Source organism: Rhinopithecus roxellana, chromosome 1 (assembly GCF_007565055.1).
Source record: "Rhinopithecus roxellana isolate Shanxi Qingling chromosome 1, ASM756505v1, whole genome shotgun sequence".
NCBI lineage: Eukaryota > Metazoa > Chordata > Mammalia > Primates > Cercopithecidae > Rhinopithecus > Rhinopithecus roxellana.
This window is the reverse complement of record NC_044549.1, coordinates 134,517,860-134,538,233: the sequence shown is the minus strand read 5'-3', so window position 1 is coordinate 134,538,233 and position 20,374 is coordinate 134,517,860. Positions and strand designations below refer to the sequence as shown.

The 20,374-nt window shown below is 38.5% G+C and overlaps 1 pseudogene; it reads right to left on the bottom strand.

Annotated features, from left to right (window-relative positions):
- Positions 1–2,595: 2,595 nt before the first annotated feature.
- LOC104653530 lies at positions 2,596–3,797 on the bottom strand (annotated as a pseudogene).
- Positions 3,798–20,374: the final 16,577 nt, after the last annotated feature.

Below are 20,374 nucleotides of genomic sequence, written 5' to 3'. Positions count from 1 at the left end.
TAAAGTTATGTTTAATTGTATTAGTCCGTTTTCATGCTGCCGATAAAGACACACCTGAGACTGGGCAATTTACAAAAGAAAGAGGTTTAATTGGACTTACAGTTCCACATGGCTGGGGGAGCCTCACAATCATGGCAGAAGGCGAGGAGAAGCAAGTCACATCTTACATGGATGGCTGCAGGCAAAGAGAGAGCTTGTGTAGGAAAACTCCCGCTTATAATAACCATCAGATCTTGTGAGACTTACTGTCATGAGAACAGCATGGGAAAAACCTGCCCTCATGATTCAATTACCTCCCACCAGGTCCCTCCCGCAACACATGGGAATTCAAGATGAGATTTGGGTGGGGACACAGCCAAATCATATCAGTAACTTTAATAAATTTGCAATTAATGTTTAGGCAAACTATACTTTTAATATTTCAAAATAAACATTTTTATTAACTCTAGTTTTGTACAAAATGATTACAAAGATATATACTAGATTATATAATTATATATAATACAAATAAATATATACTAGATAACATATATCTAGTATATTATAAAACACACAGGTATATATTCTTTTGAAACATGTGTTATATAACTTCAATTATATCTACGCTTTTCCTTTTTTATTTTGATGTAGGGTAAATCTTTCCTTTGATATTTATTGTCCAAAGGATATTATATTGCTTTACATTCTCAACCCTCTGAACCTCACCCCACTCTACCTTTTTCTCTCCAAATAGCCACATTGTCTTTGGATACATCAAAGAAATCTGGATATAGCATAAAGCTGATAGATGAGGAACATAAATGAGAGGCTCCAGAAACATGGCACCATAAGATTAACACAGGGACCACCAATGACCCTCAAAAATAAGACTTCTTTTTTAAATTAAGATTTCCATAACAATTATTATGTTATAAATAATTATATCAAAAGCCATTTGAATTATTTTACTTATTTCTTTCTTAATCCAATTTAATTTCATAACTCAATTACTCTAGAATGCTGATACTAGGAATTTGCAGTTGAAGAGATAGCACATTTCACCAAAAACAATCTGAGGCTTGTAGTTTTTTACAAGCAAAGTTTTTGCATGAAATTTTATTAGTTCATTTTGTTGAATGTACCTTCTTGAATTTCAGGGGCCATTGGTCATGTGACAGAAAAATCTTTGACCATTGTATTGTAGTCTTCACGAACAAATTATTTTATGTTTTTGTTAAGTGTACTTATTGCTAAATGACGTGATTTTTTTTTCTTTCCAACTTTTATTTTAGGTTCTAGGGTACATGTACAGGTTTGTTATATGAGTAACTTGCATGTCTCTGGTCTAGTGTACAAATCACTGTCACCCAGGTAGTGAGCACAATACCAAATAGGTAGCTTTTCAATTCTCTTCCACCTCCCACCCACCACCCTCAGGTAGGCTCTGGTGTCTACTGTTCCTTTCTTTGTGTCCATGTGCACTCAATGTTTAGGTCCCACTAATAAGTGAGCACATGGAGTATTTGGTTTTCTGTTCTTGCGTCAATTTTTTTTAACTGTATCATAGAGTGGAAAACACGTTTATTAACATTCAAACTCCCTCATACAAGGCCATATAAAAATTGTATAAGTATTTTGATTATACATTAGTCTACATTTTCTACATAATTACAATGATGTATAATATAATTTAGCTTTTCATAATACATTGTTTCAAGACATCATTAGTTCTGTTAAACATATGTCACTTACTTTCAAATCCAATACTTGAATAATTTCCTCTGTGCATAGTTTAGCAGGGCTAATTAGCATAAGATGCCATTTATTAAGAGCTACATGATCTGAGCGTTAACAGTTGCTGAAGTTTGGTATTTTTATGCAGCATTTTCTTTTTGCTTTGATAACAATACCACAAAACTCTTAAAGATACTGAAATTTAGTAAGTAAAGTTCAGAGACATTACTTTAGCTATTGAATCAAATCTTCACATAGCACTATAGTAATTAAAACGTTAAAAAAAAAAAAAAAGGGGGGTTGAAATCTGCACTGGTATAGACTGCTCCTGTCAGGATAAGACTCTTTGGAACAGAAAGGGAAAAGACTGCTTTGAGCTTCTTTGTGCTGATAGGAGGAAAGGCACTGAATTACCTTGTTGCCTTTCACTAATGATGGAAGGTCGGGTAAATGCCAGAACATATTCCAACTCAAAAACTCTAGGTAACTTTACGGAGGTAGAAGCTGCGTTATTTCATGCTAGGTAGCTGTAGCACTGACCTCACATATAAAATGCAAAACACTTAAATACTGTGATCTAGGTCTTAATTGAAAGCTATACTGAGGACTTTTTGTTGTTGTTGTTGTTTTGGCTATAGTTTCATTCCAAAAGAAGAGCTGAAATGATGCTTGAGTTACAGCACCAGTCTATTATTATCAGTGAAGAAGTACACTCTTGCAGATAAACACCAGATCAAAAGTCCTTTTTCAGCAATTTTATTAAATTGTAGAATACTAAAAAATAAGTTATTTCTATGGAAATCTTTGAAGGGAGTAAAAAAATTAAACTAAAGTATATATCTAAACATTGTAAAGGGAAATAAACCAGTCATCTTCTGAAAGTCAAACAGTATTTGCTATGTTGTAAGCCCATTCACCATTAGGCTGCAACTGGACCACAACATTATGTTCATTAGTTTCGTTTTGTTCATCACTACTATTGGTATCTTCATTGTCATCTTCCTCACAGTCTAAAGATTTGGTCATGTTCTGACGTAAGCGGGATTCTGACAAAGCCCCAGATGACTGGGCACTGACAGAAGCTAAAGGTCTAACTAAAGGAGTATGTTCTGTCACTTCATTTTATTCTTGACTACCATCTGTGTCAGAGTCTGAATTGCCTTGAGAAGGAACTTTTTGCTTGCACACTGGACAGGTTTTTTTGGTTTTTAGTTAGTCAAGGGTCTACACACTTGCAGTGATAAGCATGGGAACAGAGAAGGATTCTGAGCTTGTCTCCATCTTCCTGCTCATCTGAACAAATGGCACATACATCATACTCACCTCCTTTCTTGAATTTATGTAATCTTAAGTCGATCTTTATGAAGTCTGTTTCTTCTAGCTCTATGTCTATCCTGGAAAAAATTTGTGATCCAATAGAAATGAAAGCATATTTCCATAAAACAGATGTCCATGTCAGCTTTATTTGTAATAGCCAAAAACATGAAAATGACTATAAAGATGAGACAGATGCCCACTATGATAAGGAAGGCAATTAGGTAGCATTCTAAGGGAAGACTAAATTCTGGAACTAAGATAAGGTGGCCCCCTTATCTTAGTTGTGAATTCATCTTTCAGAGAATTAGCTGATGATTCACCAATAAAGACAGATGGAATGTCAGTTGTCTTTAGTACCTCAATGTCATTGGATTCCATGCTGAGGTCAACAGAATCGACATCATGAACTTGGCCGCTTTGTATTCTGCTCTCTGTGCATTTAAAACCTTTGTATCAAAATTACAATCAAGTCTTCTGATTAACACAATGAAAGTGCCAGATGAATTGTCTTTTACTGGTGGAGGCACTATGGGTTTACACGCATTCTCTGGTTTTGAGTTAATCAAAAAACCCTTTAAACCTTCAGCTGGAAGTCTATAACCAAATCTTGCAGGAAGGTCATCAAATGTCTGAGATGTATTTTCAAAGTTATGTGCTGAAATGTCTGCTTCTACAGGCAGTAGGTTTAAGAATGCAAAGAGCTGGACAGTCAAGATGGTGTAGACTTGTGTGACTGACAACATAAGCATCCCTGTGGAGAGCAGCATCTTGTTGTAAAATCACCTGGAAGTCCAGCCCTCGCAACACAAACAGTCTTGCCGGCCACGTTGCAGGAGAAGTCCCTACCTTGACTTCATGACTGAATATCCGCACTGACCCCACAGCCCGGAGTAGGAGCAGGGATGACAACACTTCTTGTGTTAATTTGTTAGGATAATGGCCTCTAGCTGCATCTTGCAAATGACATGATTTTGCTCTTTTATATGGCTGTGTAGCATTCCATGGTACATATGTACCACATTTTCTTTATCCAGCCCCCCACTGATGGGCATCTAGGTGGATTCCATGCCTGTACTTTTGTGCATAGTGCTGCAATAAGCACATGCCTGTGTCTTTTTGGCAGAACAGTTTATATTCCTTTGGATATATACCCAAATATTGGATTGTTGGGTCAAATGGTAATTCTACTTTGAGCTCTTTGAAAATTCACCAAACTGCTTTCCAAAGTGGCTAGGAACTAATTTACATTCTCACTAGTAGTATATAAACTTCCCCATTTCACTGCAAACTCACCGACATCTGTAATTTTTTGACTTTTTAGTAATAGCCATTCTGACTGGTGTAAGATGGTATCTCACTGTGGTTCTGATTTTCATTTCTCTGATGATTAGTGATGTTGAGCATTTCTTCATATGGTTGGCCACATGTAAGTCTTTTGAGAAGTGTCTGTCCATGTCCTTTGCCTTTTTTTTTTTTTTTTTTTTTTTTTTGAGACAGAGTCTCATTCTGCCAGGGTGGAGCACAGTGGTGCAATCTCGGCTCATTGCAAGCTCCGCCTCCTGGGTTCATGCCATTCTCCTTCCTCAGCCTCCCAAGTAGCTGGGACTACAGGTGCATGCCACCATACCAGGCTAATTTTTTGTATTTTAGTAGAGATGGGGTTTCACCATGTTAGTCAGGATGGTCTCGATCTCCTGACCTTGTGATCTGCCTGCCTTGGCCTCCCAAAGTGCTGGGATTACAGGCATGAGCCACAGTGCCTGGCCCCATTATTTTTTGGCTTGTTGATTTGTTTAAGTTCCTTATGGATTCTGAATATTATACCTTTGTCAGAGGAATAGTTTGCAAATATTTTCTCCCATTCTGTAGGTTATCTGTTTATTAACAGTTTCTTTTGCTGTACAAAAACTCTTTAGTTTAATTAGGTCCCACTTGTCAATTTTTGGTTTTGTTGCAATTGCTTTTGGAGTCTTTATCATGAAATCTTTGCAAGGATCTATGTCCAGAATGGTATTTCCTAGGTTTTCTTCTAGAGTTTTTACAGCTTTATGTTTTACATTTAAGTATTTAATCCATCTTGAGTTAATTTTTATATATAACGTAAGGAAGGGGTCCCATTTTTATCTTCTGCATATGGCTAGCCTGTTATCCCAGCATTTATTGACTAGGAACTCCTTTCTCCATTGCTTATTGTTGTCACTTCTGTCAAAGATCAGATCATTGTAGGTACATAGCTTTATTTCTGGGTCCTTACACTTGTTTCTTTGGTATATGCCTCTGTTTTTGTACCATTACCATGCTGTTATGATTACTGTAGCTTTATAGTATACTTTGATATCAGGGAGTGTGATGCCTTTGGTTTTAGTTTTGTTTTTTGGTTTTTCGTGTTTTTTTGTTTTTTTTTTTTCTTGGAATTGCTTTGGCTATTCAGGCTCTTTTTTGGTTCTATGTGTATTTTGGAATAGTTTTTTCTAATTCTGTAAAAAATGTCATTGGTAGTCTAATAGGAATAGCATTGAACTGTACATTGCTTTGGACAATGTATTAGCCCATTTTCATTCTACTGATAAAGACATATCTGAGACTGAGTAATTCATAAAGAAAAAGAGGTTTAATGGACTCAGAGTTCTACATAGCTAGAGAGCCCTCACAATTATGGGAGAAGGCCAAAGGCAAGTCTTACATGGCAGCAGCAAGAGAAAATGAGAGCCAAGCAAAGGGGGAAACCAGTTATAAAACTGTTAGATCTTTTGAGACTTATTCACTACCACAAGAACAGTATGGAAAAATCTGCCCCCATGATTCAATTATCTATCACTGAGTCCCTCCCACAACACATGGGACTTATGGGAGCTACAATTCAAGATGAGATTTGGGTGGGTACACAACTAAACCATATCATTCCACTGCTGGCCCCTCCTAAATCTCGTGCCCTCACATTTCAAAGTCCATCATGCTTTCCCAACAGTCCCCCAAAGCCTTAACTCATTTCAGTATTAACTCAAAAGTCCACAGTCCCAAGTCTCATCTGAAACAAGGCAAGTCCCTTCCACCTGTGAGCCTATAAAATCAAAGGCAAGTTCAGTTACTTCCTAGATAAAATGGGGGTACAGGCATTGAATAAATATACTCATTCCAAATGGGAGAAATTGGCCAAAACAAAGGGGTTAAAGGCCTCATGCAGTCTGAAATTCAGTGGGGCAATAAATCTTAAAGTCCAAAGTGATCTCCTTTGACTCCATGTCTCACATCTGGGTCATGCAGATACAAGAGGTGGGTTCCCATGGTCCTGCCCCTGTGACTTTGCAGGGTACGGCCTCCCTCCCAGCTGCTTTTATGGGCTGACGTCGAGTGTCAGTGGCTTTTCCAGGTGCACGATGTAAGCTGTCAGTGGATCTATCATTCTGGAGTCTGGAGGATGGTGGCCCTCTTCTCACAGCTCTGCTAGCCAGTGCCCCAGTGGGGACTCTGTGTGGGGGCTTCAAGCTCACATTTCCCTTCTGCATTGCCCTAGCAGAGGTTCTCCATGAGGGCCCCACCCCTGCAGCAAACTTCTGCCTGGACATCCAAGCATTTCTATACATCCTCTGAAATCTAGGCAGAGATTCCCAAATCTCAATTCTCGACCTCTTTGCACCCACAGGCTCAACACCACATGGAAGCTGCCAAGACTTGGGACTTGCATCTTCTGAAGCCATGGACCGAGCTGTACCTTGGCCCCTTTTAGGCATGGCTAGAGTGGCTGGGATGCAGGGTATGAAGTCCCTAGGCTGCACATACCAGGGGGGCCCTCGGCTTGGCCAAGGAAACCATTTTATCCTCCTAGGCCTCCAGGCCTATGATGATAGGGCAGACCATGAATGCCCTATGACATGCCCTGGAGACATTTTCCCCATTGTCTTGGTGATTAACATTTGGCTCCTCATTACCTATGCAAATTTCTATAGCTGGCTTGAATTTCTCCTCAGAAAATGGGTTTTTCTTTTCCTCCACATCATCAGGCTACAAATTTTCCAAACTTGTATGATCTATTTCCCTTTTAAAACTGAATGCTTTTCACAGCACTCAAATCACCTCTTGAATGTTTACTGCTTAGAAATTTCTTCCACCAGATACCCTAAATCATCTCCCTCAAGTTCAAAGTTTCACAAATCTCTATGGCAGGTGCAAAAGGTCACTAGTCTCTTTGCTAAAACATAGCAAGAGTCATCTTTATTCCAGTCCCCAACAAGTTCCTCATCACCATCTGAGACTATCTCAGCCTGGATTTCACTGTCCATGTCATTATCAGCATTTTGGTCAAAGCCATTCAACAAGTCTCTAGGGAGTTCCAAACTTTCCCACATTTTCTTTTCTTCTTCTGAGCCCCTCACACTGTTCCAACCTCTTCCTGTTACCCAGTTCCAAAGTCACTCTCACATTTTCAGGTATCTTTACAGCAGCACTCCACTCCTGGTACCAATTTACTGTATTAGTTCATTTTCATGCTGCTGATAAAGACATACCTGAGACTGGGTAATTTACAAAGAAAAAGAGGTTCAATGGACTCACAGTTCCATGTGGCTTGGGAGGCCTTAATTAATCACAGTGGAAAGCAAAAGGCATATCTTACACGCAACAGGCAAGAGTGAATGAGAGCCATGTGAAAGGGGAAATCCCTTATAAAACCATCAGATCTCATGAGACTTATTCACTACCATGAGAACAGTCTGAGAGAAACTGCCCCCATGATTTAATTATCTCTCACCAGGTTCCTCCCACAATACATGGGAATTAAGCAAACTACAATTCAAGATGAGATTTGGGCAGGGACACAGCCAAACTATATCAGGAAGTATAACCATTTTAACAATATTAAATCTTCCTGTCTATGCTATGGAATTTTTTTTATTTGTTTGTGTTGTCTCTGATTTCTTTCAGCAGTGTTTTGTAATTCTCATTGTAGAGATACTTCACTTCTCTGGCTAGCTATATTTCTAAGTATTTTATTCTTTTTGTGGCCATTGTTAATAGGATTGTGTTCTTTACTCGGCACTCAGTTGGGATGTTATTCATGTATAGAAATGCTACAGATTTTTGTATCATGACTTTGTATCTTGAAACTTTGCTGAAGTTGTTTGTCAGATCTAGGAGCCTTAGGGCAGAGACTATGGTGTTTTCTAGGTATAAAATCATATCAACTGTAAACAAAAATAGTTTGGCTTTCTCTCTTCCTGTTTGGATGTCTTTTATTTCTTTCTCTTGCCTGATTGCTCTGGCTAGGAATCTGGTACTATGTTAAATAGGAATAGTGAAAGTGGGCATCTCTGCCTTGTTCCAGTTCTCAAAGAGAATGTTTCTAGATTTTGCCCATTCAGTATGATGTCAGTTGTGGGTTGGTCATAGATGGCTCATTTTGAGGTATACCTAGTTATTGAGGATTTTTAACATGAAAGAATGTTGAATTTTATCAAAAGCCATTTCTGCATTTACTAAGATGATCTTTTTTTTGTTTTTAGTTCTGTTTATGTGATTAATCACATTTATTGATTTGGGTATGTTAAACCAACCTTGCATTCCAGGAATAAAGCCTGCTTGATCATGGTGGACTAGCTTTTTGATGTGCTTCCGGACTTGGTTTACTAGTATTTTGTTGAGAATGTCTGTGTCTATGTTTATCAGGAATACTGGCCTAAAGTTTTCTTTTTTTGCTGTGTCTCTACCAGGCTTTGGTATCAGCATGATGCTGGCCTAATAGAATGCGTTAGGGAGGGGACCCTCCTCCTCAATTATTTGGAATAGTTTCAGTTGAATTGGTACCAGCTCTTCTTTCTATGTCTGGTAGAATTCAGCTGTGAATCCATCTAGTCTAGGACCCTTTCTGGTTGGTAGGATTTTTATTACTGATTCAATTTCATAATGCCTTATTGATCTGTCCAGGGTTTCAATTCCTTCTTGGTTCAATCTTAGGAGGCTGTACATTTCTAGGAATGTATTCATTTCTTCTAGATTTTCTAGTTTATGTGCATAGAGTTGTTCCTAATAGTTTCCAAGGGTTTTTTTGCTTCTATAGGGTCAGTGGTAATGTCCCCTTTGTCATTTCTGATTGCATTTATTTGGATCTTACCTGTTTTTCGTTAATCTAGCTAGTAGTCTATCAATCTTATCCTTTCAAGAACCAACTGTTGGTTTCATTGGTCTTTGTATGGATTTTTATGTCTCCATTTCATTCAGTTCAGCTCTGATTTTGGTTATTTCTTTTCTCCTACTAGCTTTGGGATCAGTTTGCTCTTGTTTTTCTAGTTCCTCTAGGTGACGCTAGGTTGTTAATTTGAGATCTTCCTTTTTTGATGTGGGTGATTAGGTGATTAGTGCTGTAAACTTTCCTCTTAACCGTGTTTACAACAGATGAGTTTAGGTCCCAATACATCTGTTTTAGATCTCAAATATCTTTGATAATTTTCTGCCTTACTGATCTAATACCGTCATTGGGGTGATTAAGTCTCCTACTATTATTGTGTGGTTATCTAAATCTCTTCATAGGTCTCTAAGAACTTGATTTATGAATCTGGATGCTCCAGTGTTGGATGCATAATACTTAAGATAGTTAAGTCTTCTTGTTGAGTTGAAACTTTTATCATTATGCTATGCCCTTCTTTGTCCTTTTTTATTATTATTGGTTTAAAGTCTATTTGTCTGAAATAAAAATAGCAACTCCTGATCTTTTCTGTTTTCATTTGCTTGATAGATCTTCCTCCATCTCTTTACTTTGAGCCTATGGGTGTCATTGCATGTGAGATGGGTCTCCTGAAGACAGCATACAGTTGGTCCATGCTGCTTCATCCAACTTGCCACTCTGTGCCTTTTAAGTGGGACATTTATCCTGTTTACAATTAAGGTTAATATTGACATGATGTGGATTTGATCCTATTATGTTGGTTTTGGTTTCTATGTAGACTTGATTATAGTTGCTTTATAGTGTCAGTGGTCTATGTACTTAAGTTTGTTTTTGTGCTGGCAGTAATGGTCTTTTTGTTTCCATGTTTAGCATTCCTTTAAGAACCTCTTATAAGGCAAGTTTAGGGGTGATGAATTCCCTTAGCATTTGCTTGTCTGAAAATTATTTTATTTCTCTTTAGTTTGGCTGGATATGAAATTCTTGGTTGGAATTGATTATCCTTAAGGATGCTAAATATACGTCCCCAATCTTTTATGGCTTGTAGAGTTTCTGCTAAAAGTCTGCTGTTAGTCTGATGGGGTTCTCTTTGAAGGTGACCTGCCCCCTCTCTCTAGCTGCCTTTAATATTTTTCCTTTTACTTTGACCTTGTAGAATCTGATGACCATTTCCTTGGGGATAGTCATCTTGGATAGTATCTTGATGGGTTCTCTGAATTTCCTGAATCTGAATGTCAACATATCTAGCAAGGCTGGGGAAATTTTCATGGTTAATATTCTTAAGTATGTTTTCCAAATTGCTTGCTCTCTCTCCTTCTCTTTCAGGGATGCCAATAAGTCGTAGGTTTGGTCTCTTTACAAAATCTCATATTTCTCAGAGATTGTGTTCATTTTTTAAAATTCTTTTTTCTGTGTTTTTAAATGACTGAGTTGATTCAAAGAACTGGTATTCAGGCTATGGGATTCTTTCCTCAGCTTAGTCTATTCTGCTGTTAGTATTAGGTTGGTGCAAAAGTAATTGCGGTTTTTGTCATTTAAAAGTAATGACCAAAACCGCAATTACTTTTGCACCAACTAATACTTCTAATTGTATTAAGAAATTATTGTAGTGAGTTTTTCAGCTTTATCAAATCAATTTGATTATTTCCTAAAATGGCTATCTTGTCTTTCAGCTCTTGAATCCTTTTACTGTATTTCTTAGATTCCTTAGATTGAGTTTCAACTTTCTCCTGAATTTCAATGATCTTCATTGCCATCCAGATTTTGAATTCTATGTCTGTCATTTCAGCCATTTAATTCTGGTTAAGAACCATTGCTGGGAAGCTAGTGAAGTCATTTGGAGGTAAGAAGACACTGGCTTTTTGAGTTTCCAGAGATCTTGTGCTGGTTCCTTCTCATCTGTGTGAGCTGATGTTTCCTTAATCTTTGAAGTTGACATTCTTCCAATGGGGCTTTTTGCTTTTATATCCTTTGATGCCTTTGAGGGTTTGACTGTGGTATCAGTTGGGTTTAGTTCACTGACTTTATTTCTTAATAATTTCAGTGGGCCAAGGCTCAGCTCAGCATTCGTAGGCTGTGTGCTCCAACCCTGGGGGCTGAGACCAGGCCCACAGCATTTTTTCCTGGCTCCTTGAGGTTAAGTACCTTCTGTGCTAAAAGATCTGAGATGTTGCTGCTGGCAACACCACTCTGATGTGGGGGGTGCCTGCAAAAGCACTTCATTGTCGGGGGGTGGCAATAAGGTCAAAGCACATGCAGACAACAGCAGGGCAGCAGCAGGGTGGTGGACTGTGCACATGCATGTGCTAGTTGTAGGACAGCAGCAGTGCAGTTCACACACACATGTGCATACGCCAGCAAAGTGTTGGGGGAAGGCTGCAAGCAGATGCACACTGGCTGGGTCCATCTGCAAAAGCTCTCTCATGGCTAGGCAGTGTCTACCAGCAAACAAGCTATGGTGGTGGCCACTGAGAAGCACCCCAGTTAGGCATCTGAGACTGTGCTGTAAGTGAGTGCAGCCTTGCATGAACCCTGGGAGAGACCAGCAGACAAGGGACACCCAAATCAGACTGGCTCTGTCCCACGTGGCAAGATAGACCTGTTCTGTCCAGGTCCAACAATCAACAAAGGCCAAAGCTACCTGAAGGAGCATGGCAAGCCTTGGGGGATGGGTGTCCCTGTCCATGCTCTACTGTAGCTATTCCTAAGCCAAACTATGTGAGCTCCATGCAGGCTGGACTCCTGTTCCTGCCAACTCTCCAAGCAGCTCTCCCTGCCAGCTCAAATGTCCATGGAGCCATAAAGTCTCCTGCAGCTAGGATTCCAGAGGTCTTTGGTGAGAATGGGCCAACTCCATACCTATTTAACTCGCATTTTCCCCAGGAGCTACTCGGAATCAGAAACGAGATCTAGTGCTCAGCAACCCAATGCAGGGTTCCCAGCTTCTTCGTCCTTCAGTCTACCATCTGCATCATCCTCTGTCCACATTCAATGCCTTCCTTTCAATAACCTGCTTGGAGTGTGCCAGTTTTCTTGCTGGTCTGTTCCCCCAGTGGGGGAAGCTCTTCCTGGCTGTGTCTAGTTGGCTCCTCTTTTTGATTACTCTGAATTTAAAACATAGAATTGATTAGAAAATTGAATCCTTCATTTAGAGTAGTTACAACATTTTCAGTTTATAGATCTCCATTTAGGGATAGTTGTAAGTATTTCAATTTATAGATACAAAAATAAAAAGTATAAAGTGGCTAATAGACAACTAGGATTTATACTTACAGCTTTGCACTCCATCTCCCGTAAATTTTGGAGTTTTTGCTTTCATAAACATTTACTAGTGCCCTCTGGTGACAATATACATAAGAATAAATATGTGTAACACAGGCTCCTCTTCTCATAATGCTGCTTTTCTTTAGAAAATGGAAATTGAGATTATTTAGATAAAAATGAAACTGACTTCACTCTTCCTGGCCTCCTTCCACAGAATGAAACATGTGAATTTATATATTTGCCTCTTTTCCATTGGTTTCTATTTCTCATAATTCTAAACATTGAATAATCAGCTTGGAAATTATGCAGCAATAACAAGAATATTCCCTTGTACATCTTATATCTTCAGCTTTTGGGGTTTTTTTCAGCCTACTTTCATCTATTTATTTCCTTCATGAGGAAAGGAAAGGACAGGAAGACATAAATGTGCTTATTTATATCCCTACTTCCTTTCATACTGCAGAGCACCCACTGACCTCAGGCTACCCTCATATGAATACACAGCGTCTATTTGCAATATACCTCTCCCACACTCCCTGTAGTCCAGTCTGAGTCTGGTCTAGCAACAACAACAACAATGCCTCAGAGCTACCACAAATGAACAGTGGCTACAAATCTGATGGAAACATTATAAAAGATTTTTATTTATTTGTCTTTCTCTAATAAAGATTCTTCTTTTAATATTTAAAAAATTCCATTGAATGATTGGAAAGACAATGAAGGTTATAAAATTACCATTTGCGCCATTATAATTTTGATGAAAATATTAATAGCAACTTTATCCACCTCTTCCAAACAAAGACAGAGAAAAAGATAGGTGGCCTGGAATCTTGAGGAGGGGGAAGTATGAACTATTATGGCCTCTTATGAGATAAGCCTCTTCTAAAATGTTATTAGTATCTTTTAATCCTTTGGCAACAGCCTGTGGCATTCCTTAAATAACTGGCCCACCAGTGAAAGAGTCATATACCTTCTGTATGACAAGTGGGCCTGCCAGTCTGTTTGCTTCTGTCTCATTCATCTGCTAAACCACATGGTTTGATTTTCCTTAGTGTGGTTAGGACAGAGTAGGGAGATAAAAGAATACTGGGAACACAAAATTTTTCTGTGTTGTTTTTTATTGTTTCAGCTTTATATTTGTTTAAAAACCTACTTTACATAGTTCTGGTTTTTGTTGGTGGTGGTTTATTGTTTCAACTTTATATTTGGTTAAAAACTGCCATGGACTTTCTTACATTTAAAGGATCAGTGTAAAGTCTCCCAGTGCCCAATGGATTTCCACAAAACATTAGTCCCATGAAATGCTCCATGTAATAAAGATTCTGTAGCCATATAAACTTGAGAAACAGTACAACTACATCTCCCTTCTGGAGATTCACAAGGCAAGGTAGAAAGTTAAAGTTTCAGAGTAGTCATGTAAGAAAGAAAATGGTTTAATTTTGTTAACTCAGTGTTACCCAAGTTTACCTGACCACATTGTTTTTTTACGTAACACTTTGGCATCAAGCTGGTGTTCAAAGACTATACTTTTGGAAATGCTGACTTTAAAGTCTCATAAGCCAGCAGGTTTTATTATGTACTATTTCAGTATAATGAGTTATTTTCCTATTTAACTTTTATTCTATGTACATGTTTGTTTGTTTACAAATTCATAGAAATAAAGCTAGACCAGTAGTTTCCAACCACAGATCATCTTGCCCCCCAGGGACACTTGATGATGTCTGAAGATATGTTTGTTTGTCACAACTTGGCAGTTGCTAATAATATCTAGTTGGTGTGGGGTCAGGGATGATGCTAAACATCTCACAATGGATAGGACAGCTCCCTATAACAAAGAATTATCTGGCTTATATGTCAATAGTACCATGATTGTGAAATTGTCATCTACACAGTGGTTAACTCTGAGAAGTGGGATTGCAGGTAGGGGTCAAAAGAGAAAGGTTCATTTTTGATTTTATACAAGAATACTTTATTTACTTTTATAGTTAAAAATATAATTAATCAATGTATATATATTATAGAAAAGTTTAAAAATACACCAAATATAAATTTAAAATTACCCTGACATAAAGATTGTTGAATGCTGTTAGAAGTACTAAAACATGAATGTACATTCTAACTCCACATCCCACCCAGATTTCTATAAATAGAAAAATACTATTAATAAATCCACAAAAGCCTAGAATAACAGTAGGGGATGGTTGTGTCAGTCTCAAAAGCGTATAAAAATCTCTGAAATATAGGAGGCAAGGGAGCTTACTGAAGGAGGAAATCAGAGCTCCAAATTAATAGATGTGCAGAAGTAGCTTGAAAGGTACTTCAAGTCAAAGGTAACATACATGGGGAGCTGGAGGAGGTCTGTAGAAAACAGCAAGGTGATTTTGGGGAATCCACGGAAAGCACAGACAGTTTATCTAATGCTGAGCAGCCCATTTACCTAATGCTGAGCAGCAGAGGACTTAGGTCCCAAACCAAAGCAATGAGTGTGGAGCCTCTTTAGTCCTGAGAGATAGGTTAGTGCCCAGTATAGATGGAAACTCTCTGAAGTTATGATGAGCCCCCATTCCTAGAATATCTCACTCACTCTAGAGCCCATACCACCTCTCCCCAACAATCGTTAGAGATAAGGTAAAGTTTGAAAAAGAAATACACAGCATTCATAGATAGAACAAGAGAGAATCTAAAATAAGGTTCTAAAAATATGTGTACATTAAGAATTTGAGGCCCAGGCACGTTGGCTCACACCTGTAATCCCAGCACTTTGGGAGGCTAAGGCAGGCAGATCACGAGGTCAGGAGTTTGAGCCCAGCCTTGCCAACATGGTGAAACCCCCTCTCTACTAAAGATACAAAAAATTAGCCGGGTGTGGTGGTGCACACCTATAATCCCAGCTACTCAGGAGGTTGAGGCAAGAGGATCATTTGAACTCGGGAGGCGGAGGTTGCAGTGAGCCGAGATTGCACCATTGCGCTCCAGCATGGGTGACAGGGCAAGACTCTGTCTCAATAAAATAAAATAAAATAAAATAAAATAAAATAAAATAAAATAAAATAAAATAAAGTAAAATAAAATAAAATAAAATAAGAATTTGAGAAAATAATTTTAGTCTTCACAATGACAGATGCTACAGCAAATTCACATTAGAGGAGTATGTCTTCACCTGAGGCAATTGGTGGAGACTTCAATTTGCTGAAATACAGCAATTGTCCTAGACTAAGGTGTAATTTAAAATTTAATGTAATATAGTTATGATGGGTGCTGTGAAGATGTTTTAGGAATATCTCAACCAATTTTCCTTACTTACATATTTTTCTGTGTATAAGAGTGATATGTAATAAAACCTATCTTGAAATAAGTCAAAAATTATTTCCATAAACATAAAATTAAAAATCAAGGTGAAAAAGTATTGTGTCATAGTTTCATTGGTAGTATTTTTGTTCTTTCACAGTGACATATAAAATAATGACATCTTATATAACATAAAATAGATATAAAAGCTATAAATTAAATATTAGCAAACTAGATCCATTAATATATGAAAAATATATTATATCTAAGCTGGCTTTAATTCCAAAAATGCAAGATTGTTTTAACTTAAGAAATCAATTAAATAATTCACCCTATTAGCAGATTAAAAGAGAAAAAGCATTTGATCTTCTACCTAAGTGACGAAAAAAGGCTCTTCGGAAAATCTAACATTCAGGCGTGATTATACTCATGCTGACTAAGAATAGAAGAGAATCTCTTTAACCTAGTTTGATGGTTAATACTGAGTGTCAACTTGATTGGATTGAAGGATGCAAACTACTGTTTCTGGGAGTGTCTATGAGGGTGTTTCCAAAGGAGATTAACATTTGAATCAGTGGACTGGGAGAGGCGGACCCACCCTCAATCTGGGTGGGCAACAGTTGCCAGTACTGCCAGGATAAAAGCAGGCAGAGGAACATGGAAGGACTAGACTGGCTAAGTCTTCTGGCCTCCATCTTTCTCCCAATCTGGATGCTTTCTGCCCTCAAACATCAGACTTCAAGTTCTTCAGTTTTTGGACCTACACCAGTGGTTTGCCAGGAGCCCTCAGGCCTTTGGTAACAGACCGAAGACTGCACTGTCAGCTTCCCTACTTTTGAGGTTTTTGGACTCAGACTGCTCCTCAGCTTGCAGACAGCCTATTGTGGGACTTCACCTTGTGATCATGTGAGTCAGTACTACTTAATAAACTCCCTATCTTTTTTGTTTGTTTGTTCTTTGTTTTTTTTTTAGCCAGAGTCTCGCTCTGTCACCCAGCTGGAGTGCAGTGCCTTGATCTCTGCTCACTGCAAGGTCCGCCTCCTGGGTTTATGCCATTCTCCTGCCTCAGCCTCCCGAGAAGCTGGGACTACAGGCGCCCACCACCGCACCTCGCTAATTTTTTGTACTTTTAGTAGAGACGGAGTTTCACCATGTTAGCCAGGATGGTCTCGATCTCCTGACCTCGTGATCCGCCCGCCTCAGCCTCCCAAAGTGCTGGGATTACAGGCGTGAGCCACCGCACCCAGCTAAACTCCCTTTCATATATGAATTTATCCTATTAGTCCTGTCCCTCTAGAGAACCCTGACTAATACACCTAGTAATGGATGTTTACAAATAAATAAACAAAAAGCTGCTGCAAAATTATGCATAATAAAACCCTTGAAAGCTTTCTCTTTGAAATCAAGAACAAAACAAATATGACCACTGATGTAGTTTGGATGTTTGACATCTCATCAGATCTTATGTTGAAATTTGTCCTCGAATGTTAGAGGTGGGGCCTGGTGGAGGGTATTTGGATTCCTGGAGCAGATTCCTCATTAATGACTTGATGTCATTCTCGAAGGAGTTAAGTTGTCACTATTCATTACCACCATAACTGATTGTTAAAAAGAGCCAATAAATGACGAATTGATGGGTGCTGACGAGTTGATGGGTGCAGCACACCAACATGGCACAAGTATACATATGTAACAAACCTGCACGTTATGCACATGTACCCTAGAACTTAAAGTATAATAATAATAAAAAAACAAAAAATAAAAAAAAAAAATAGGCCGGGCGCAGTGGCTCAAGCCTGTAATCCCAGCACTTTGGGAGGCCGAGACAGGCGGATCACGAGGTCAGCAGATCGAGACCATCCTGGCTAACACAGTGAAACCCCGTCTCTACTAAAAAATACAAAAAACTAGCCAGGCGAGGTGGCGGGCGCCTGTAGTCCCAGCTACTCGGGAGGCTGAGGCAGGAGAATGGCGTAAACCCGGGAGGCGGAGCTTGCAGTGAGCTGAGATCCGGCCACCGCACTCCAGCCTGGGCGACAGAGCAACTCCGTCTCAAAAAAAAAAAAAAAAAAAAAATAATAATAATAATAATAATAATAATAATAAATAAAATATTTTTAAAGGGAAAAAAATAAAAAGAGCCAAGCACCTCCCTTCCCTCTCTCTTTATTCCTCTCTGACCATGAGATCCCCACTCCCCTTTGCCTTCCATGAGTGGAAGCTTCCTGAGACCCTCACCACAAACAAATGCTGACACCATGCTTCTTGTACAGTCTGAAAAACCATAAGCCAAATAAATCTCTTTTATTTATAAATTATCCAGCATCAGATATTCCTGTATAGCAACACAAATGGACTAAGTTACCCACTATCACCACTACAGTTCCACATTATATGAGGATTTTAGCTAGCATAATAAAGCACAAAAAAGTGTTAATGTTCTGGAAGGAAGAAACTAAACTTGATACCTACACGTGATATAATTGTGATGTAAAAATTCTAAAACCATCTACAGGTAATTTTAAAATAAGTAGGAGAGTTTAGTAGAATTACTGGAAATAAAATCAGTTTACAGAAATAAATAGCTCTATTTCTATATGCCTTGAACAAATAGTTATTGGCCAGGCGCGGTGGCTCAAGCCTGTAATCCCAGCACTTTGGGAGTCTGAGGTGGGCGGATCACGAGGTCAGGAGATCGAGACCATCTTGGCTAACATGGTGAAACCCCGTCTCTACTAAAAAAGCCAAAAAACTAGCTGGGCGTGGTGGCTGGCACCTATAGTCCCAGCTACTCGGGAGGCTGAGGCAGGAGAATGGCGTGAACCCAAGAGATAGAGCTTGCAGTGAGCCGAGATAGTGCCACTGCACTCCAGTCTGGGCAACAGAGTGAGACTCCGTCTCAAAAAAAAAAAAAAAAAAGTTATTTATAATAGCATTAAGCATACAGAATACCTAAAAACAAATCTTACAAAGAATTTTTGAGACATTGATGGAGAAAACTATACAATTTTATTAATGGATATAATAATTTATTATACATAATTTATTTTATTAATGGTTATAAATCCTAAATAAATGAAAAAATATCATCTCATTAAGCAGAACACTCAATATTTAAATATGTAAATGTTCTCCAATTAATTTAATTTAGACTCAATTAAAAGCCAATACTCTCAACTTGTTTTTGTGAATCTTGACAAGTTAATTTTAAGATTAATGTAAAAATATATAGAATCTCTGTGGGATGCAGCAGCTCACACCTGCAATCCCAGCACTTTCAGAGGCCAAGGTGGGCAGATCACCTGAGGTCAAGAGTTCAAGACCAGCCTGGCCAACATGATGAAACCCTGTCTCTACTAAAAATACAAAAATTAGCCAGGTATGGGGTACACGCCTGTAATCCCAGCTACTCGGGAGGCTGAGGCAGGAGAATCACTTGAACCTAGGAGGCAGAGTTGCAGTGAGCCAAGATCATGCCACTGCACTCCAGCCTGGGCAACAGAGTAAGTCACTGTCTCAAAAAAATATATGTAGATATCTATATATAGATATATATATACATGATCTCAACTTATTTTTTGTGAATCTTGACAAGCTAATTCTAAAATTAATGAAAAAATATATAGGATCAAGAATAGCCAAACACTTTATAAAAGAAGAGGAAAGATTTGCTTTACTCAATAGCAGGACTTATTTATTACAAAATGACTGTAGTTAAAGCTATGTTAAGTATTGGTGTAGGAAAGGATAAGTAGATTGATTAACAGAACAGAGCCCAAACACACTCTACAGATATTTGAAAACACACTCTACAGATATCTGGTGGTGAGCCCACTGAGTAGCCACATGGAAAAAAGTAAAATTGCATCTCTATCTCGTACTAAACACAAACACCAGCTGCAGGAGTAATAAAGACTCAATCAATTGGCCGGGCGTGGTGGCTCAAGCCTGTAATCCCAGCACTTTGGGAGGCCGAGACGGGCAGATCACGAGGTCAGGAGATCGAGACCATCCTGGCTAACACGGTGAAACCCCGTCTCTACTAAAAAATACAAAAAACTAGCCGGGCGAGGTGGCAGGCGCCTATAGTCCCAGCTACTCGGGAGGCTGAGGCAGGAGAATGGCGTGAACCCGGGAGGCAGAGCTTTCAGTGAGCTGAGATCCGGCCACTGCACTCCAGCCTGGACGACAGAGCGAGACTCCGTCTCAAAAAAAAAAAAAAAAAGACTCAATCATAAATGACAAACTAAAAAGCTCTAAGAAGTGAGGAGAATGCCTCTATTTTGGAATGGGGAAAGTTTTCATAACCAAGACACAAAGAGAACTAAGTATTTTTTGAGTATTAATAAGTAAGACTACGTTAAAATTAAAAACTTAGTTCATCATCTGCCACTATAAAAGTGAAAATACAAGCTACAGAGTAGGATAAGATATTTGCAACACATATAACTAACTAAAAAGTACTTCTATTCAGAAAATATAAGGAAATCCTAAAAATTAGTAAGAAAAAAATGAAATACAAATTTTTAAAATGGGAAAAAGTCTAGAACTTCACGAAGTGGAAACTCCAAATGATCAACAAACATATGACAAAATATTAACTGTCAATAGTCATCAAGGAAATGCAAATTAAAACCA